General features: G+C 58.7%; 1 protein-coding gene across 2 annotated transcripts in view; it reads left to right on the top strand.

Annotated features, from left to right (window-relative positions):
- The window catches only part of dnai1.2 (dynein, axonemal, intermediate chain 1, paralog 2), a 610,660-nt gene that overhangs the window by 65,744 nt on the left and 522,725 nt on the right, over positions 1-22,191 (top strand). The gene's annotated exons all lie outside the window — the stretch shown is intronic.

Genomic DNA, 22,191 nt, shown 5'->3' with positions numbered 1-22,191 from the left:
TCCATCGCCGTCATGCACTGCGGGGCACCGGAGCGGTCCCTCGCCTCGAGGGTGCAGTTAAAATCCCCCCCGAGGACAATGCAGTCGCCGACGTCGACGGAGCCAAGAAGAGCGGACACCTCTTCAAAGAAGCGCGTTTGCTGCGGGCCGGGATGAGGGGCGTACACGTTCACGAGATGGAGCGGCACGTCCCCCAGGCGAACCGTGACGTGCAGCAAGCGGCCTGGCACGGGCTCCTCGACCCCCAAGATCTCCGGCTGAAAATGCGGGCCCAGCAAGATGGCCACCCCACTAGAAATGGCGGTGAGGTGGCTCATGCGGACCTCTCCTTGCCATTCCAGGAGCCACGTGGCTTCGTCTCCCGGAACGGTGTGGGTTTCTTGCAGGAAGCACACCGCATATTTCCCCGCCCGCAGGAGCGAAAAATTGTCAAATCTACGGCGTGCCCCTCTGCCGCCGTTGATGTTGAGGCTGGCTATGGTTATCTTCATGGCAAAAGCATAGTGCAACCTCTACCTTAACCTATTGTGGGGGATGGAGCGGAGTCTTTTGTTGAACTCCGCTCCCTCCGCAGCCCAGCGAGGAGTCCCTCGAGCTCGCGCAGCTCAAGGTGCTGCTCCTTTGTCAAGGGCCCGCCCGCGGCCAAGGTTTTAACGGCGGCACGGACGGACCCCTTGATCAGCTCTGGCTCGGACCATTTTTCCAGGGCCAGTCGGGCTTGGTCGCGGCGACCCCGGCTCTGGGCCAAGAAGTCCCGGAGTTCCTTTGCAGGAATGAGGAGGGCCTCAGCGGCGGCCGCGAGCAGATCCACCGCCTCGCTGGCGGTGGTCTCTAGGTCTTCACCCGCGTCCCCCACCGAGTCCCCGTCCTCCTCCGGGAGGTGGCCGCCAGCAGCCAGCCCATCGACCGCACAAGGTACGGCAAATGAACCGGCCGCTCCAACCGGCCCTGGCACTGCCCCGATCCCACCCCCAGGATCGTCGGCAGAGGAGTCCCCACTGGGCTCTTTTAAAAATGGTGCTGGGTCGGGAAATGACAGCGGAAGGGGTTCCCCCTCCGCCCCAGGAACCGGAGAACAAGGAGAGACCCGGCCATAGGAGATCCCCAGGCTCCCCAAGTGCTTCAGCTCCAAAGTAAGAGGCGAGGGTGGGTGTTCCTCCCCCTCCCCGCTGCCACCCCCCGGGCCAGCATCTACAGTTTCATTAAAAACAGTAAATTGTTTTTCTGCCGGGTCGAGCGACTCCCGGGGGAAGTTGGGCATTGGCTGGGCGGGCTCAGGTTCGGCCTTTTCGGCCCCGCCCGCCTCAGTCCCCGGGACGCCCGGCCCGGCGGCTACGCATTCTTCCGCTGGCCCCACGCCCCCCACGACAGGCAGATCTTCCACTCCATCCCCAGGAGGCAGCGGCTGGGCAGCCTCGACTGCCTCACCCTCCCCGGGGACAGACTCTTCCCGCCTGCAGCGCAATTTGGGAGCGCTGGTGGGGGACGCGGGACACGCGGCGGGCACCGACTCCTCCGCGGAGGGATGTTGTTCCCCCTCCGCCTCATCGGAGCCGCGCCTCCTTTTGTTCCTGGGGGTGCGCGGAGGCAGGGAGACCCCCATGTCTGCCGAGGCCTCCCGCTCCGCCCCCCCCTTTTCCTTTCCTTTCCCGCGCCCGGGCCCCTCTGTGGTGTTATTCAAGGGCTCGGGCACGGGCTCGGGGCACCACGCGCTCGCCGGTGACTGGGTTGGGCTGAGCGCGGTGGTCAAATTATCTGGCGCACCGAGGGGACCCGCCTCTAGATGTTTTGCCTTCTTCCGCGCCCTCTTTCCGGTCGGACGCTCTCCCTCCCCCCCGCCGGAGGCCCTGAAAACAAAGGCCTCCGACGATGCCCGCGCACCCATGGCTCCCGGCACGCGGACGCAACTAGGGGGAGGGGTGGCGGCGGCGCCAGCCTTGGCCGCCTTCGGTGGTTTGGCGGCCTTGGAGGCGGGGCAGTTCTTACGAACATGCCCCACCTCTCTGCAGGCATGGCACCGCACGCCGTCCGACGTCCAGAAGACGCGGTAGGCAGTCCCCTCGTGCACCACATTAAAATTCCCCTCCGTCGTGTCCTCCCGCGCCAGCCGGACAAAGAGCTGGCGGCAGAAGGAGAACACGTGGCGCAGGCTGTTCTCCCTGAGGCCGAGCGGTATGGGGTTGATCCCTGACCTTACCTCCCCCAGTTGTTGTAGGTGAGGGAGGAGGAGCTCAGCGGGAACAAAGGGCGGGACGTTCGACACGATGACCCTCTGCGCGGTGGCCTCGAGAGGATCCACCGGCAGGAACGTCCCGCCCACCGTGAGCCCCTTTTCGAGGGCCAGGGACACCGCCCGCTCCGACCCCAGGAAGAAAACAGCCTTCCCAGACATCTTGGAGGCTGCGACAATGGCCGAGGGGCCGACTACCCCAGCCATCGCCCGCACGCACTCCTCAATGCTCATTGTGGGGTGAGTGTAGCTCTTGACCCCGTGTTTTTTAGTAATGAGTCTGAAAGGTGGCAGGGCAGCGGGTGGCGCAGGAGGGGCCGTGGAAGCGGTTGCCACCTGCGCATACGTCCTTGCTGGCCCTGCCACCGGCGTGGATGGGGTCGCCATCACGGGGGCCCCTTTAAGGGCTACACCCACCCCAAAGTCACAGGCCTTAATGGTCTTTAATGGCCTCGTATATTAACTGAGCAGAGGAGCCCTTAACGAGGCACCTCTCCCCTCGTTGACAATTGGGGAGAGGCCTTGCTCCCTCTGCTCAGTTGTCTTAATTGGGTTTTGTTTTTTAAAATTAGGAAGAAAAGGGGCCTCAGAGAGAGAGGGGAGAAACAGAGGGTAACGGAGAAAGAGAGAGGGGGGTGGGAAGGGGGGGGGGGGGCTGCGAGGGCAGGTCTCCCCTCGCAGCTGTGGGTGGGTGCACTCCCCAGATGGCAAAACACACAAAAAACACAGTCTTTGGGTTGGTCTTCAGGTCTTCAGGTGGGGGGAGAAGACGTCTTCACCTGGGGTAGCTGGAGCCACCAGGCACACAATCCCAAACGATCTTTAATAGGATGATTAATGACAATCTTCAGCCTGGTAGCTCCAGCTATCCCAGGCTAGGCAATTGGGGGGGGGGGTGGAGGGGGTTCCAATTGTGGGGGGGGCCCAGTTGTAAGCAAGGCCCCCACACACACTACCACACACACACACACCCCCCGCGATGTTCCGGCCCTCAGTGGTCTTCTTTCCTCCCCCCACCGATACAACAAAGTCTGTTTGGGGAAATGCACCCACACCCACCTGTAGAATTGTAGAGTCTCCCTCCTTCCACACTGGATGTTGTTTGTCTTTTCCCCCTCTCTCCAACTCCTTGCAGAATGGTAATAAAGATGTTCAAAGTTTTCTGCTTTTTCCTCCTCTCCCTCTGGGGTAAAGTTGAAGTGAAGCCCCTTCCTTCCTTCTGTTCCTGGGCTGGTCTCAGGGCTCTCCAGGCAGGAGCTCAAGTTGCTAGCAGCTCCACTCACTGCTCACAGCTCCAACTGAGCAGGACACGCCTCTACTGCTCCACAATTGGTCCTTGTGCATGAAACTCTTTTTGGAGTTCACCTGCAAAACATAAAACATTAAACGGTGCCACCCGACCTGGGTGACACTCCAGACATTTACAAGGCCCTTTTTTTCCCCCCCTTTTTTTTTTTTTTGTGTTTTTTCTTTTTTTTTTGTTTTTTTTTTGGGCACTAAAATCACAATTTTTCCCCAGTGCCCCCTATAAAAGAGAAGGGGACACTAAAAGCACCGGCAATTAAAACAAATTAAACTTTAAAACGTAAAATCAAATTAAAATTTGGTTGCCGGGCGTGATGATGCACTCCAGTCCCTCCGGTGCCCACCTCTTGCGGAAGGCCGCGAGCGTACCGGTGGACACCGCGTGCTCCATCTCCAAGGACACCCTGGACCGGATGTAAGAGCGGAAGAGAGGCAGGCAGTCAGGTTGAACGACCCCCTCGACCGCCCGCTGCCTGGACCGGCTGATGGCACCCTTGGCCGTGCCCAGGAGCAGTCCTACGAGGAGGCCTTCGGACCTACCCGCTCCCCTCCGCACAGGGTGCCCAAAGATCAGGAGAGTGGGACTGAAGTGCAGCCAGAATTTCAGGAGCAGCCCCTTCAAATAGTGGAACAGGGGCTGCAACCTTGTGCACTCCATAAAAACATGGAACACGGACTCCTCCAGACCGCAGAAATTGCAGGCGGCCTGGGAGTCCGTGAACCGGCTTAAAAATTTGTTGCACGGCACTGCTCCGTGCACCACCCTCCAGGCCAAGTCCCCGATGAATAGTGGGAGGACCCCTGCGTAGAGTGCCCTCCATCGGGGACCCCCGCCTCCTCCGGACGGCAAGATGGTACGCCATGGCGTGTCCGGACGGCCGGCGAGGATGGCAAAGTTGAGGGTGTGCAGGAGCAGCCCGTACAGGAAACCCCTCCGCGCGGAACTGAAAGGCACGGAGGGGATTTCCCCGAGGCGGCTCAAGTTGTGAGGCGCCGGCCCCCGAGGGAGGTTCCGGGGTTTGGCGCCGATGAGGAATTCCGTCCGGACGGGGGTCAGTTCGGACGGGATCTCCCCACGTGCCTGAGCCTCCTCGATGCACCTAACGGAGTCAGGGCCCAGAGCTGTTTTTAGCGACTCGATGGCATCGGCCGCGTGGCGGACGTTGGCAGAATTTAGGCGCCGCGCCAGCGTGTCTGGCGCCATCCAGCCCGCTCCTCCGCCATCGAGCAGGTCCCTGACCCTGGTCACCTCACCAGCCACAGCCCTCTCTTCCGACCGCCACATAAAGCCTCGGCCGTGGAGGTACGGATTCCCGAGCAGCGGTTCCTGCAGGACAGCCGCCACTCCAGCCGGCGGAGAGCTGCGCTTGGTGGAGACTTTGTTCCAGACCCTGATGAGTTCCCTGTAAAAGACAGGCAGCTCCCGGAGGGCGGTCCTGGCACCCCCCAAGTTCACAAACAGGAGCTGCGTGTCATAATTGAGGTCGAGCTGCTGGCGGAAGAAATACCTCGCCAGAGCGCACCACCTAGGAGGGGGCTCGACGTAAAGGTATCTCTGCAGGGTCTGAAGACGGAAAGTCGCGAGCTGGGCGCTGACGCACACCAACGACTGACCGCCCTCCTCAAGCGGGAGACTCAAGACCGCGGCAGAGACCCAGTGCTTCCTGTTGTTCCAGAAGAAGTCCACCAGCTTCTTCTGTATCTTGGCGACAAACGCAGGGGGAGGGGTCAAAGTGACCAGCCGGTACCACAGCATTGCGGCCACCAGCTGGTTTATGACTAGCGCTCGACCCCTGTAGGACAGCACTCGGAGCAGTCCTGTCCAGCGCCCTAGGCGAGCGGCGACCTTGGCCTCCAGCTCCTGCCAGTTCGCCGGCCAGGCTCCCTCGTCGGGGCTAAGGTAGACTCCCAGATAGAGGAGATGGGTCGTGCTCCAGGCAAAAGGCCTGAGCTCCTCCGGCAGGGAGTCCACCCGCCACTGACCCACCAGGAGTCCGGAACATTTCTCCCAGTTGATCCTGGCGGAGGACGCGGCCGAGTAAATCTCCTGGCACTCACGCATCCTCCGCAGGTCAGCGGGATCCTCTACCGCGAGGAGCACGTCATCGGCGTAAGCCGAGAGGACGACCTCCACGCCCGGCCCTTGCAGAGCCAGTCCCGTCAACCTCGTCCGCAAGAGGCGCAGGAAAGGCTTCACGCAAACGGCATATAACTGGCCGGACATGGGGCATCCCTGGCGCACCCCTCTCCGAAAGCGAAGGGGCGCCGTCAAGGACCCGTTAACCTTAATCAGACACTCCGCGGCGGCGTACAAAAGTCGGATCCGGGCGACGAAATGCGTCCCGAACCCGAAAGCGCGCAGAGTTCCGAGCAGATAGTCGTGATCCACCCTGTCGAACGCCTTCTCTTGGTCGAGGGATAGGAAGGCGACCGACAGACCAGCCTCCTGGGAACAATGGATGAGGTCCCGGACCAGATGGATGTTATCGTGGATTGTCCGGCCCGGGATCGTGTAGGACTGGTCGGGGTGGATCATGTGGTCCAGCACGGCACCAAGGCGAGCAGACATCGCCCTGGCGAAGATTTTGTAGTCCGTGCTGAGGAGGGAGACCGGGCGCCAGTTCTTAAGGAGGCGGAGATCGCCCTTCTTAGGCAGCAGGACGATGACTGCCCTGCGCCAAGAGAGGGGCATCTCCCCGGTCGCCAGACTTTCCCCCAGGACCCGCGCGTAGTCGCTCCCCAGGACGTCCCAGAACGCCCTGTGGAACTCCACGGTCAGCCCGTCCAGCCCCGGGGATTTTCCCCTCGAGAGCCGGGCGAGGGCACCGGTCAGCTCCGCCAGGCTTAGCGGAGCTTCCAGATTTTCGGCGCCCTCCGGGCCGACCTTCGGCAGGTCCTCCCACAAAACTCTACGCGCTTCCTCGCTGGACGGATCCGGAGAGAACAGAGCCCCGTAATATTCACGGACCCTGTTGTTGACGCCCTCCGGATCCGAGACGAGAGAGCCGTCGTCGGCCAGCAGCGTCAAGAGCTGCTTACGGACACTCTGCCTTTTTTCCAGCGAGTAGAAGAAGGGGGAGCCGCGGTCCAGATCCCGCAGGAACCGGATCCGCGACCTCACGAACGCGCCTCGGGACCCGACGAGCTGCAGGTCCTTCAGCGCGGCCTTCTTCGCTTCGTACACCGTCCGCAGGGCCGGGTCCTGGACGACTTGACCGAGACGGGCTTCCAGGTCGAGCACCTCTTTTTCTAGGCGCCCGACTCTGGCCGCCCTCCTCTTGGTCGACCCCCTCGCGTACTCTTGACAGAAGACGCGGACGTGAGCCTTGCCCACGTCCCACCATAGCCTCAAGGAGGGGAAGCCCCCCTGCTTCCTTCTCCAGTCGGACCAGAATCGACGGAACGAGTCCTGGAACCGCACGTCCTCCAGCAGCCGGTTGTTAAAGTGCCAGTACGCGGACCCCGTCCTCGCGCGGAGCGAAGCGAGCTCCGCCCACACCAGGTGGTGGTCCGAACACGGCACCGGCCGCATGGAGGCCGCCGGGACGCAGGAAACGTACGCCCGAGACACGTAAAGGCGGTCGACTCTAGACCATCCAACTCCAGGCCTCACCCAAGTAAAGGCGCTGGAGTCGGGGTGGAGATTTCGCCAGACGTCCACCAAGTCGAAGGACCCGACCAGGTCCCTCAACTTCTCCATCGCCGTCATGCACTGCAGGGCACCGGAGCGGTCCCTCGCCTCGAGGGTGCAGTTAAAATCCCCCCCGAGGACAATGCAGTCGCCGACGTCGACGGAGCCAAGAAGAGCGGACACCTCTTCAAAGAAGCGCGTCTGCTGCGGGCCGGGATGAGGGGCGTACACGTTCACGAGATGGAGCGGCACGTCCCCCAGGCGAACCGTTACGTGCAGCAAGCGGCCTGGCACGGGCTCCTCGACCCCCAAGATCTCCGGCTGAAAATGCGGGCCCAGCAAGATGGCCACCCCACTAGAAATGGCGGTGAGGTGGCTCATGCGGACCTCTCCTTGCCATTCCAGGAGCCACGTGGCTTCGTCTCCCGGAACGGTGTGGGTTTCTTGCAGGAAGCACACCGCATATTTCCCCTCCCGCAGGAGCGAAAAATTGTCAAATCTACGGCGTGCCCCTCTGCCGCCGTTGATGTTGAGGCTGGCTATGGTTATCTTCATGGCAAAAGCATAGTGCAACCTCTACCTTAACCTATTGTGGGGGAGGGAGCGGAGTCTTTTGTTGAACTCCGCTCCCTCCGCAGCCCAGCGAGGAGTCCCTCGAGCTCGCGCAGCTCAAGGTGCTGCTCCTTTGTCAAGGGCCCGCCCGCGGCCAAGGTTTTAACGGCGGCGCGGACGGACCCCTTGATCAGCTCCGGCTCGGACCATTTTTCCAGGGCCAGTCGGGCTTGGTCGCGGCGACCCCGGCTCTGGGCCAAAAAGTCCCGGAGTTCCTTTGCAGGAATGAGGAGGGCCTCAGCGGCGGCCGCGAGCAGATCCACCGCCTCACTGGCGGTGGTCTCTAGGTCTTCACCCGCGTCCCCCACCGAGTCCCCGTCCTCCTCCGGGAGGTGGCCGCCAGCAGCCAGCCCATCGACCGCACAAGGTACGGCAAATGAACCGGCCGCTCCAACCGGCCCTGGCACTGCCCCGATCCCACCCCCAGGATCGTCGGCAGAGGAGTCCCCACTGGGCTCTTTTAAAAATGGTGCTGGGTCGGGAAATGACAGCGGAAGGGGTTCCCCCTCCGCCCCAGGAACCGGAGAACAAGGAGAGACCCGGCCATAGGAGATCCCCAGGCTCCCCAAGTGCTCCAGCTCCAAAGTAAGAGGCGAGGGTGGGTGTTCCTCCCCCTCCCCGCTGCCAACCCCCGGCCCAGCATCTACAGTGTCATTAAAACCAATAAATTGTTTTTCTGCCGGGTCGAGCGACTCCCGGGGGAAGTTGGATAATAGCTGGGCGGGCTCAGGTTCGGCCTTTTCGGCCCCGCCCGCCTCGGTCCCCGGGACGCTCGACCCGGCGGCTACGCATTCTTCCACTGGCCCCACGCCCCCCACGACAGGCAGATCTTCCATGCCCTCCCCAGGAGGCAGCGGCTGGGCAGCCTCGACTGCCTCACCCTCCCCGGGGACAGACTCCTCGCGCCTGCAGCGCAATTTGGGAGCGCTGGTGGGGGACGCGGGACACGCGGCGGGCACCGACTCCTCCACGGAGGGATGTTGTTCCCCCTCCGTCTCATCGGAGCCGCGCCTCCTTTTGTTCCTGGGGGCGCGCGGAGGCAGGGAGACCCCCATGTCTGCCGAGGCCTCCCGCTCCGCCCCCCCCCTTTTCCTTTTCTTGCCCGCGCCCGGGCCCCTCTGTGGTGTTGTTCAAGAGCTCGGGCACGGGCTCGGGGCACCCCGCGCTCGCCGGTGACGGGGTTGGGCTGAGCGCGGTGGTCAAATTATCCGGCGCACTGAGGGGACCCGCCTCTTGATGTTTTGTCTTCTTCCGCGCCTTCTTTCCGGTCGGACGCTCTCCCTCCCCCCCGACGGAGGCCCTGAAAACAAAGGCCTCCGACGATGCCCGCGCACCTACGGCTCCCGGCACGCGGACGCAACTAGGGGGAGGGGTGGCGGCGGCGCCAGCCTTGGCCGCCTTCGGTGGTTTGGCGGCCTTGGAGGCGGGGCAGTTCTTGCGAACGTGCCCCACCTCTCTGCAGGCATGGCACCGCACGCCGTCCGACGTCCAGAAGACGCGGTAGGCAGTCCCCTCGTGCACCACATTAAAGTGCCCTTCTGTCATGTCCTCCCGCGCCAGCCGGACAAAGAGCTGGCGGCGGAAGGAGAACACGTGGCGCAGGCTGTTCTCCCTGAGGCCGAGCGGTATGGGGTTGATCCCCGACCTTACCTCCCCCAGTTGGTGTAGGTGAGGGAGGAGGAGCTCAGCGGAAACAAAGGGCGGGACGTTTGACACGATGACCCTCTGCGCGGTGGCCTCGAGAGGGTCCACCGGCAGGAACGTCCCGCCCACCGTGAGCCCCTTTTCAAGGGCCAGGGACACCGCCCGCTCCGACCCCAGGAAGAACACGGCCTTCCCAGACATCTTGGAGGCTGCGACAATGGCCGAGGGGCCGACTACCCCAGCCATCGCCCGCACGCACTCCTCGATGGTCATTGTGGGGTGAGTGTAGCTCTTGACCCCGTGTTTTTTAGTAATTAATCTAAATGGTGGCAGGGCAGCGGGTGGCGCAGGAGGTGCCGTGGATGTGGACACCGCCTGCGCATACGTCCTTGCTGGCCCTGCCACCGGCGTGGATGGGGTCGCCATCACGGGGTCCCTTTAAGGGCTACACCCACCCCAAAGTCACAGGCCTTAATGGTCTTTAATGGCCTCGTATATTAACTGAGCAGAGGAGCCCTTAACGAGGCACCTCTCCCTTCGTTGACAATTGGGGAGAGGCCTTGCTCCCTCTGCTCAGTTGTCTTAATTGGGTTTTTTTTTAAATTAGGAAGAAAAGGGGCCTCAGAGAGAGAGGGGAGAAACAGAGGGTAACGGAGAAAGAGAGAGGGGGGTGGGAAGGGGGGGGGGGCTGCGAGGGCAGGTCTCCCCTCGCAGCTGTGGGTGGGTGCACTCCCCAGATGGCAAAACACACAAAAAACACAGTCTTTGGGATGGTCTTCAGGTGGGGGGAGAAGACGTCTTCACCTGGGGTAGCTAGAGCCACCAGGCACACACTCCTAAACGATCTTTAATAGGGTGATTAATGAAAATCTTCAGCCTGGTAGCTCCAGCTATCCCAGGCTAGGCAAATGTGGGGGGGTGGGGGGGGTTCCAATTGTGGGGGGGGGCCTAGTTGTATGCACGGCCCCCACACACACTACCACACACACACACACCCCCCGCGATGTTCCGGCCCTCAGTGGTCTTCTTTCCTCCCCCCACCGATACAACAAAGTCTGTTTGGGGAAATGCACCCACACCCACCTGTAGAATGTTGGGTCTCCCTCCTTCCACACTGGATGTTGTTGGTCTTTTCCCCCTCTCTCCAACTCTTTGCAGAAATGATAAAGTTGTTGCAATGTTTTCTGTTCTCCTCCTCTCCCTCTGGATAAAGGTTGAAGGTGAAGCCCCTTCCTTCCTTCTCTTCCTGGCTGGTCTCAGGGCTCTCCAGGCAGGAGCTCAAGTTGCTAGCAGCTTCCCTCACTGCTCACAGCTCCAACTGAGCAGGACACGCCTCTACTGCTCCACAATTGGTCCTTGTGCATGAAACTCTTTTGAGTTAACCTGCAAAACATAAAAACATTAAACGGTGCCACCCGACCTGGGTGACACTCCAGACATTTACAAGGCCCTTTTTTTTCCCCCCCTTTTTTTTTTGTTTTTTTTTGTGTTTTTCTTTTTTGTTTTTTTTTTGGGCACTAAAATCACAATTTTCCCCAGTGCCCCCTATAAAAGGGAAGGGGGACACTAAAAGCACCGGCAATTAAAACAAATTAAACTTAAAGAACGTAAAATCAAATTAAAATTTGGTTGCCGGGCGTGATGATGCACTCCAGTCCCTCCGGTGCCCACCTCTCGCGGAAGGCCGCGAGCGTACCGGTGGACACCGCGTGCTCCATCTCCAAGGACACCCTGGACCGGATGTAAGAGCGGAAGAGAGGCAGGCAGTCAGGTTGAACGACCCCCTCGACCGCCCGCTGCCTGGACCGGCTGATGGCACCCTTGGCCGTGCCCAGGAGCAGTCCTACGAGGAGGCCTTCGGACCTACCCGCTCCCCTCCGCACAGGGTGCCCAAAGATCAGGAGAGTGGGACTGAAGTGCAGCCAGAATTTCAGGAGCAGCCCCTTCAAATAGTGGAACAGGGGCTGCAACCTTGTGCACTCAATAAAAACATGGAACACGGACTCCTCCAGACCGCAGAAATTGCAGGCGGCCTGGGAGTCTGTGAACCGGCTTAAAAATTTGTTGCACGGCACTGCTCCGTGCACCACCCTCCAGGCCAAGTCCCCGATGAATAGTGGGAGGACCCCTGCGTAGAGTGCCCTCCATCGGGGACCCCCGCCTCCTCCGGACGGCAAGATGGTACGCCATGGCGTGTCCGGACGGCCGGCGAGGATGGCAAAGTTGAGGGTGTGCAGGAGCAGCCCGTACAGGAAACCCCTCCGCGCGGAACTGAAAGGCACGGAGGGGATTTCCCCGAGGCGGCTCAAGTTGTGAGGCGCCGGTCCCCGAGGGAGGTTCCGGGGTTTGGCGCCGATGAGGAATTCCGTCCGGACGGGGGTCAGTTCGGACGGGATCTCCCCACGTGCCTGAGCCTCCTCGATGCACCTAACGGAGTCAGGGCCCAGAGCTGTTTTTAGCGACTCGATGGCATCGGCCGCGTGGCGGACGTTGGCAGAGTTTAGGCGCCGCGCCAGCGTGTCTGGCGCCATCCAGCCCGCTCCTCCGCCATCGAGCAGGTCCCTGACCCTGGTCACCTCACCAGCCACAGCCCTCTCTTCCGACCGCCACATAAAGCCTCGGCCGTGGAGGTACGGATTCCCGAGCAGCGGTTCCTGCAGGACGGCCGCCACTCCAGCCGGCGGAGAGCTGCGCTTGGTGGAGACTTTGTTCCAGACCCTGATGAGTTCCCTGTAAAAGACAGGCAGCTCCCGGAGGGCGGTCCTGGCACCCCCCAAGTTCACAAACAGGAGCTGCGTGTCATAATTGAGGTCGAGCTGCTGGCGGAAGAAATACCTCGCCAGAGCGCACCACCTAGGAGGGGGCTCGACGTAAAGGTGTCTCTGCAGGGTCTGAAGACGGAAAGTCGCGAGCTGGGCGCTGACGCACACCAACGACTGACCGCCCTCCTCAAGCGGGAGACTCAAGACCGCAGCAGAGACCCAGTGCTTCCTGTTGTTCCAGAAGAAGTCCACCAGCTTCTTCTGTATCTTGGCGACAAACGCAGGGGGAGGGGTCAAAGTGACCAGCCGGTACCACAGCATTGCGGCCACCAGCTGGTTTATGACTAGCGCTCGACCCCTGTAGGACAGCACTCGGAGCAGTCCTGTCCAGCGCCCTAGGCGAGCGACGACCTTGGCCTCCAGCTCCTGCCAGTTCGCCGGCCAGGCTCCCTCGTCGGGGCTAAGGTAGACTCCCAGATAGAGGAGATGGGTCGTGCTCCAGGCAAAAGGCCTGAGCTCCTCCGGCAGGGAGTCCACCCGCCACTGACCCACCAGGAGTCCGGAACATTTCTCCCAGTTGATCCTGGCGGAGGACGCGGCCGAGTAAATCTCCTGGCACTCACGCATCCTCCGCAGGTCAGCGGGATCCTCTATCGCGAGGAGCACGTCATCGGCGTAAGCCGAGAGGACGACCTCCACGCCCGGCCCTTGCAGAGCCAGTCCCGTCAACCTCGTCCGCAAGAGGCGCAGGAAAGGCTCCACGCAAACGGCGTATAACTGGCCGGACATGGGGCATCCCTGGCGCACCCCTCTCCTAAAGCGAAGGGGCGCCGTCAAGGACCCGTTAACCTTAATCAGACACTCCGCGGCGGCGTACAAAAGTCGGATCCGGGCGACGAAATGCGTCCCGAACCCGAAAGCGCGCAGAGTTCCGAGCAGATAGTCGTGATCCACCCTGTCGAACGCCTTCTCTTGGTCGAGGGATAGGAAGGCGACCGACAGACCAGCCTCCTGGGAACAATGGATGAGGTCCCGGACCAGATGGATGTTATCGTGGATTGTCCGGCCCGGGACCGTGTATGACTGGTCGGGGTGGATCATGTGGTCCAGCACGGCACCAAGGCGAGCAGACATCGCCCTGGCGAAGATTTTGTAGTCCGTGCTGAGGAGGGAGACCGGGCGCCAGTTCTTAAGGAGGCGGAGATCGCCCTTCTTAGGCAGCAGGACGATGACTGCCCTGCGCCAAGAGAGGGGCATCTCCCCGGTCGCCAGACTTTCCCCCAGGACCCGCGCGTAGTCGCTCCCCAGGACGTCCCAGAACGCCCTGTGGAACTCCACGGTCAGCCCGTCCAGCCCCGGGGATTTTCCCCTCGAGAGCCGGGCGAGGACACCGGTCAGCTCCGCCAGACTTAGCGGAGCTTCCAGATTTTCGGCGCCCTCCGGGCCGACCTTCGGCAGGTCCTCCCACAAAACTCTACGCGCTTCCTCGCTGGACGGATCCGGAGAGAACAGAGCCCCGTAATATTCACGGACCCTGTTGTTGACGCCCTCCGGATCCGAGACGAGAGAGCCGTCGTCGGCCAGCAGCGTCAAGAGCTGCTTACGGACACTCTGCCTTTTTTCCAGCGAGTAGAAGAAGGGGGAGCCGCGGTCCAGATCCCGCAGGAACCGGATCCGCGACCTCACGAACGCGCCTCGGGACCCGACGAGCTGCAGGTCCTTCAGCGCGGCCTTCTTCGCTTCGTACACCGTCCGCAGGGCCGGGTCCTGGACGACTTGACCGAGACGGGCTTCCAGGTCGAGCACCTCTTTTTCTAGGCGCCCGACTCTGGCCGCCCGCCTCTTGGTCGACCCCCTCGCGTACTCTTGACAGAAGACGCGGACGTGAGCCTTGCCCACGTCCCACCATAGCCTCAAGGAGGGGAAGCCCCCCTGCTTCCTTCTCCAGTCGGACCAGAATCGACGGAACGAGTCCTGGAACCGCACGTCCTCCAGCAGCCGGTTGTTAAAGTGCCAGTACGCGGACCCCGTCCTCGCGCGGAGCGAAGCGAGCTCCGCCCACACCAGGTGGTGGTCCGAACACGGCACCGGCCGCATGGAGGCCGCCGGGACGCAGGAAACGTACGCCCGAGACACGTAAAGGCGGTCGACTCTAGACCATCCAACTCCAGGCCTCACCCAAGTAAAGGCGCTGGAGTCGGGGTGGAGATTTCGCCAGACGTCCACCAAGTCGAAGGACCCGACCAGGTCCCTCAACTTCTCCATCGCCGTCATGCACTGCGGGGCACCGGAGCGGTCCCTCGCCTCGAGGGTGCAGTTAAAATCCCCCCCGAGGACAATGCAGTCGCCGACGTCGACGGAGCCAAGAAGAGCGGACACCTCTTCAAAGAAGCGCGTCTGCTGCGGGCCGGGATGAGGGGCGTACACGTTCACGAGATGGAGCGGCACGTCCCCCAGGCGAACCGTTACGTGCAGCAAGCGGCCTGGCACGGGCTCCTCGACCCCCAAGATCTCCGGCTGAAAATGCGGGCCCAGCAAGATGGCCACCCCACTAGAAATGGCGGTGAGGTGGCTCATGCGGACCTCTCCTTGCCATTCCAGGAGCCACGTGGCTTCGTCTCCCGGAACGGTGTGGGTTTCTTGCAGGAAGCACACCGCATATTTCCCCTCCCGCAGGAGCGAAAAATTGTCAAATCTACGGCGTGCCCCTCTGCCGCCGTTGATGTTGAGGCTGGCTATGGTTATCTTCATGGCAAAAGCATAGTGCAACCTCTACCTTAACCTATTGTGGGGGAGGGAGCGGAGTCTTTTGTTGAACTCCGCTCCCTCCGCAGCCCAGCGAGGAGTCCCTCGAGCTCGCGCAGCTCAAGGTGCTGCTCCTTTGTCAAGGGCCCGCCCGCGGCCAAGGTTTTAACGGCGGCGCGGACGGACCCCTTGATCAGCTCCGGCTCGGACCATTTTTCCAGGGCCAGTCGGGCTTGGTCGCGGCGACCCCGGCTCTGGGCCAAAAAGTCCCGGAGTTCCTTTGCAGGAATGAGGAGGGCCTCAGCGGCGGCCGCGAGCAGATCCACCGCCTCACTGGCGGTGGTCTCTAGGTCTTCACCCGCGTCCCCCACCGAGTCCCCGTCCTCCTCCGGGAGGTGGCCGCCAGCAGCCAGCCCATCGACCGCACAAGGTACGGCAAATGAACCGGCCGCTCCAACCGGCCCTGGCACTGCCCCGATCCCACCCCCAGGATCGTCGGCAGAGGAGTCCCCACTGGGCTCTTTTAAAAATGGTGCTGGGTCGGGAAATGACAGCGGAAGGGGTTCCCCCTCCGCCCCAGGAACCGGAGAACAAGGAGAGACCCGGCCATAGGAGATCCCCAGGCTCCCCAAGTGCTCCAGCTCCAAAGTAAGAGGCGAGGGTGGGTGTTCCTCCCCCTCCCCGCTGCCACCCCCCGGCCCAGCATCTACAGTGTCATTAAAACCAATAAATTGTTTTTCTGCCGGGTCGAGCGACTCCCGGGGGAAGTTGGATAATAGCTGGGCGGGCTCAGGTTCGGCCTTTTCGGCCCCGCCCGCCTCGGTCCCCGGGACGCTCGACCCGGCGGCTACGCATTCTTCCACTGGCCCCACGCCCCCCACGACAGGCAGATCTTCCATGCCCTCCCCAGGAGGCAGCGGCTGGGCAGCCTCGACTGCCTCACCCTCCCCGGGGACAGACTCCTCGCGCCTGCAGCGCAATTTGGGAGCGCTGGTGGGGGACGCGGGACACGCGGCGGGCACCGACTCCTCCACGGAGGGATGTTGTTCCCCCTCCGTCTCATCGGAGCCGCGCCTCCTTTTGTTCCTGGGGGCGCGCGGAGGCAGGGAGACCCCCATGTCTGCCGAGGCCTCCCGCTCCGCCCCCCCCTTTTCCTTTTCTTGCCCGCGCCCGGGCCCCTCTGTGGTGTTGTTCAAGGGCTCGGGCACGGGCTCGGGGCACCCCGCGCTCGCCGGTGACGGGGTTGGGCTGAGCGCGGTGGTCAAATTATCCGGCGCACTGAGGGGACCCGCCTCTTGATGTTTTGTCTTCTTCCGCGCCTTCTTTCCGGTCGGACGCTCTCCCTCCCCCCCGACGGAGGCCCTGAAAACAAAGGCCTCCGACGATGCCCGCGCACCTACGGCTCCCGGCACGCGGACGCAACTAGGGGGAGGGGTGGCGGCGGCGCCAGCCTTGGCCGCCTTCGGTGGTTTGGCGGCCTTGGAGGCGGGGCAGTTCTTGCGAACGTGCCCCACCTCTCTGCAGGCATGGCACCGCACGCCGTCCGACGTCCAGAAGACGCGGTAGGCAGTCCCCTCGTGCACCACATTAAAGTGCCCTTTTGTCATGTCCTCCCGCGCCAGCCGGACAAAGAGCTGGCGGCGGAAGGAGAACACGTGGCGCAGGCTGTTCTCCCTGAGGCCGAGCGGTATGGGGTTGATCCCCGACCTTACCTCCCCCAGTTGGTGTAGGTGAGGGAGGAGGAGCTCAGCGGAAACAAAGGGCGGGACGTTTGACACGATGACCCTCTGCGCGGTGGCCTCGAGAGGGTCCACCGGCAGGAACGTCCCGCCCACCGTGAGCCCCTTTTCAAGGGCCAGGGACACCGCCCGCTCCGACCCCAGGAAGAACACGGCCTTCCCAGACATCTTGGAGGCTGCGACAATGGCCGAGGGGCCGACTACCCCAGCCATCGCCCGCACGCACTCCTCGATGGTCATTGTGGGGTGAGTGTAGCTCTTGACCCCGTGTTTTTTAGTAATTAATCTAAATGGTGGCAGGGCAGCGGGTGGCGCAGGAGGTGCCGTGGATGTGGACACCGCCTGCGCATACGTCCTTGCTGGCCCTGCCACCGGCGTGGATGGGGTCGCCATCACGGGGTCCCTTTAAGGGCTACACCCACCCCAAAGTCACAGGCCTTAATGGTCTTTAATGGCCTCGTATATTAACTGAGCAGAGGAGCCCTTAACGAGGCACCTCTCCCCTCGTTGACAATTGGGGAGAGGCCTTGCTCCCTCTGCTCAGTTGTCTTAATTGGGTTTTTTTTTAAATTAGGAAGAAAAGGGGCCTCAGAGAGAGAGGGGAGAAACAGAGGGTAACGGAGAAAGAGAGAGGGGGGTGGGAAGGGGGGGGGGCTGCGAGGGCAGGTCTCCCCTCGCAGCTGTGGGTGGGTGCACTCCCCAGATGGCAAAACACACAAAAAACACAGTCTTTGGGATGGTCTTCAGGTGGGGGGAGAAGACGTCTTCACCTGGGGTAGCTAGAGCCACCAGGCACACACTCCTAAACGATCTTTAATAGGGTGATTAATGAAAATCTTCAGCCTGGTAGCTCCAGCTATCCCAGGCTAGGCAAATGTGGGGGGGTGGGGGGGGTTCCAATTGTGGGGGGGGGCCTAGTTGTATGCACGGCCCCCACACACACTACCACACACACACACACCCCCCGCGATGTTCCGGCCCTCAGTGGTCTTCTTTCCTCCCCCCACCGATACAACAAAGTCTGTTTGGGGAAATGCACCCACACCCACCTGTAGAATGTTGGGTCTCCCTCCTTCCACACTGGATGTTGTTGGTCTTTTCCCCCTCTCTCCAACTCTTTGCAGAAATGATAAAGTTGTTGCAATGTTTTCTGTTCTCCTCCTCTCCCTCTGGATAAAGGTTGAAGGTGAAGCCCCTTCCTTCCTTCTCTTCCTGGCTGGTCTCAGGGCTCTCCAGGCAGGAGCTCAAGTTGCTAGCAGCTTCCCTCACTGCTCACAGCTCCAACTGAGCAGGACACGCCTCTACTGCTCCACAATTGGTCCTTGTGCATGAATCCCAAAAAGTTAGTTTGCAGGTGCAGCAGGTAATCAGGAAGGCGAATGGAATGTTGGCCTTCATTGCGAGAGGGATGGAGTACAAAAGCAGGGAGGTCCTGCTGCAACTGTACAGGGTATTAGTGAGGCCGCACCTGGAGTACTGCGTGCAGTTTTGGTCACCTTACTTAAGGAAGGATATACTAGCTTTGGAGGGGGTACAGAGACGATTCACTCGGCTGATTCCAGAGATGAGGGGGTTACCTTATGATAATAGATTGAGTAGACTGGGTCTTTACTTGTTGGAGTTCAGAAGGATGAGGGGTGATCTTATACAAACATTTAAAATAATGAAAGGGATAGACAAGATAGAGGCAGAGAGGTTGTTTCCACTGGTCGGGAAGACTAGAACTAGGGGGCACAGCCTCAAAATACGGGGGAGCCAATTTAAAACCGAGTTGTGAATCTGTGGAATTCTCTGCCCAAGGAAGCAGTTGAGGCTAGCTCATTGAATGTATTCAAATCACAGATAGATAGATTTTTACCAATAAGGAAATTAAGGATTATGGGGAGCGGGCGGGTAAGTGGAGCTGAGTCCACGGCCAGATCAGCCATGATCTTGTTGAATGGCAGAGCAAGCTCGAGAGGCTAGATGGCCTACTCCTGTTCCTAATTCTTACCTTCTTATATTCTTATGTTCTTATGTTCCCATCCCCTGCCATATTAGTTTAACCCCTCCCCAACAGCACTAGCAAACACTCCCCCTAGGACATTGGTTCAGGTCCTGCCCAGGTGCAGACCGTCCGGTTTGTACTGCTCCCACCTCCCCCAGAACTGGTTCCAATGTCCCAGGAATTTGAATCCCTCCCTGTTGCACCATTCCTCACGTATTCATCTTAGCTATCCTGCAATTCCTAGTCTGACTAGCACGTGGCATTGGTAGCAATCCTGAGATTACTACCTTTGAGGGTCCTACTTTTTAATTGAACTCCTAGTTCCCTAAATTCATCTTGTAGGACCTCATCCTGTTTTTTACCTGTATCGTTGGTACCTATATGCACCACGACAACTGGCTGTTCACCCTCCCCCTCCAAAATGTCCTGCAGCCGCTCCGAGACATCCTTGACCCTTGCACCAGGAAGGCAACATATCATCCTGGAGTCTCGATTGCGGCCACAGAAATGTCTATCTATTCCCCTTACAATAGAATCCCGTACCACTATAGCTCTCCCACTCTTTTTCCTGCCCTCCTGTGCAGCAGAGCGACCCATGGTGCCATGAACTTGGCTGCTGCTGCCCTCCCCTGGTGAGTCATCCCCCTCCAACAGCACCCAAGGCGGTATTTCTGTTTGGAGGGGGATGATCGCAGGGGACCCCTGCACCACCTTCCTTCCACTGCTCTGCCTGATGGTCACCCATTCCCTATCTACTTGAGTAACCTTTAGCTGCGGTGTGACCAACTCATTAAATGTGCTATTCACGACATCCTCAGCATCGCGGATGCTCCAGAGTGAATCCATGCGCAGCTCCCGTGCCATAATGCAGTCTGTCAGGAGCTGCAACTTGATACACTTTCCGCACATGTACTCGTCAGGGACACTGGAAGCGTCCCTGGCTTCCCACATAGCACAGGAGTTGCATGACACAGGTCTGGGCTCTCCTTCCATGACTTAACCCTTAATTAATTTAATTTGCCAACAATTTCAAAAGTTACCTGCTGATAAAGGAAAGGAAAGAAGAAAAACTACTCACCAATCACCAGCCAATCACTTACCCCCTTGGCTGTGACGTCACCCTTCGATTTCTTTGTAATGAGTAATAGCTATAATATCATATTCCCAAGTTTCAATCTGTGCTCTCAGCTCATTGCCATTTCCTGTACCCCATGCATTGAAGTATATACCATTTATTGGTGCCAAGCTCCCTTGTTGTCTATTTTCCACCCCTTGTTTCCTCTGTCTTCCAAAATCACTTTCAATGTTTCTGCTGCCCAATTCCAGCTTTGCTTCTCTCCCCACTGAATCTATTCTCTGGTTCCCATCCCCCTGCCAAGCTAGTTTAAACCCTCCCCAACAGCACTAGCAAACCCTCCCACGAGGATAATGATCCTGGCTCTGTTGAGGTGCAACCCATCTGGCTTGTACAGGTCCCACCTCCCCGAGAATAGTTCCAATGCCTCATGAATCGAAAGCCCTCCCACCTGCACGTGCTCTCGAACCACCCATTCGTCTTCTCCATCCTCCTATTTCTGTACTCACTTACACGTGGCACCAGCAGAAACCCAGAAATTACTACCTTTGAGGTCCTGCTTTTTAATCTCTCTCCTTGCTCCCAAAACTCTGCTTGCAGGACCTTCTCCCTCTTTCTACCTATGTCATTGGTACCGATATGGATCATGACTTCTGGCTGTTCACCCTCCCTCTCCCGCAGAAGGTCTTGCAGCCACTCGGAGGCAATATACCATCCTGGAGTCACATCTGTGGCCGCAGAAATGCCTGTCTGCTCCCCTGACTATCTAATCTGGTAATCTGTTGGAGAACAAATTGATAGACTGCTGTTACACCCTGGAAGCCACTTTAAACACTGGTATTCAGAAGTCTGATCTTTGCTGCTGCATGCTATTATGTGTCAGCTTCTCCTTCAGGAAAGAGGGAAGTATGTGCAATATATTTGGGTGAGTATGTCGTGGTTGAATAGCTGCAAGTGTGTGCAAGCGATGAGTTGTAGATGCAAGGCTTGCAACAGAGCTATGTATGTGAGGGTGAGGTACAGCATACGAATGTTTCGGATGGAGTCTTAATTGATAGAGATTATTAGTAAGTGAGTAATGGTGATCTAAGAACATAAGAAATAGGATCAGGAGTAGGCCATACGGTCAAACACGATTTCCCTTTCATAAAACCATGTTGACGCTGCTTGATTATATTATGATTTTCTAAATGTCTTGCTACTACTTACTTAATAATGGATTCCAGCATTTGCCCAATGACAGATGTTAGGCTAACTCACCTATAGTTTCCTGCTTTCTGTTTCCCTTCTTTCTTGAATAGTGGCGTTACATTTGCGGTTTTCCTATCGGCTGGGACCTTTCCAGAATTTAGGGAATTTTGGAAGATTTCAACCAATACATCCACTATCTCTGCAACCACTTCTTTTAACACCCTACAATGCAGGCCATCAGGTCCAGGGGACTTGTCAGCCTTTAGTCCCATTAGTTTTCCCAGTACTTTTTCTCTAGTGATAATGATTGTTTTAATTTCCTCCCTCCTTTTTGCCCGCTGATTTCCTACGATTATTGGGATGCTTTTAGTGTCTTCTACTGTGAAGTTAGTTAGAAAATATTTGTTCAAAGTCTCTCCCATTTCCTTGTTTCGCATTATTATTTCCCTGTCTCATCCTCTAAGGGATCAACATTTATTTTAGCTAATCTCTTCCTTTTTATATATTTGTAGAAGCTCTTACTGTTTGTTTTTATATTCCTTGCTAGTTTACCCTCATAATCTATTTTCTCCCGCTTGATTATTTTTTTCGCGATCCTTTGCTGGTTTCTAAAATTTTCCCAATCTTTTGGCCTACCACTCATCTTTACAACATTGTATGCCTTTTCTTTCAATGTTATACCATCCTTAACTTCCTTAGTTAGCCATGGATGGGTCTTCCTTCTCATAGAGTCTTTCTCAATGGAATATATTTGTTGAGAATTATAAAATATCCCCTTAAATGTCTGCCACTGCTTATCTACCGTCTTACCTTTTTATTTATTTTCCAAGTCCACTTTAGCCAACTCTGGCTTCATACCTTTGTAATTACCTTTATTTAGGTTTCAGACACTAGTTTCAGACCCAATTTTCTCATCCTCGAACTGAATGTGGAATTCTATCATGTTATGATCACTCTTCCCGCAAGCATCCTTTAATGTGAAATTATTAATTAATCCTAGAATCATAGAATCAATGAAATTTACAGCACAGAAGGAGGCAATTTCGGCCCATCGTGTCCCCACCAGCCAACCAAGAGCTATCCCATCTAATCCTGCCTTCCAGCTCTTGGTCCGTAGCCCTATAGGTTATGTACTTTAAGTGCACATCAAGTATTTTTTTAATGTGGTGAGCTTTTCTGCCTCTACCATCCTTTCAGGCAGTGATTTACAGACCCCCACCACCTTCTGGGTGAAGAAATTTCCCCTCATATCTCCTCTAAACCTACCTTC

The sequence above is a fragment of the Pristiophorus japonicus genome, chromosome 2, assembly GCF_044704955.1.
Source record: "Pristiophorus japonicus isolate sPriJap1 chromosome 2, sPriJap1.hap1, whole genome shotgun sequence".
Taxonomy (NCBI): Eukaryota; Metazoa; Chordata; class Chondrichthyes; family Pristiophoridae; genus Pristiophorus; species Pristiophorus japonicus.
Note: the sequence above shows the minus strand (reverse complement) of the source record. Positions and strands in the feature narration are given on the sequence as shown.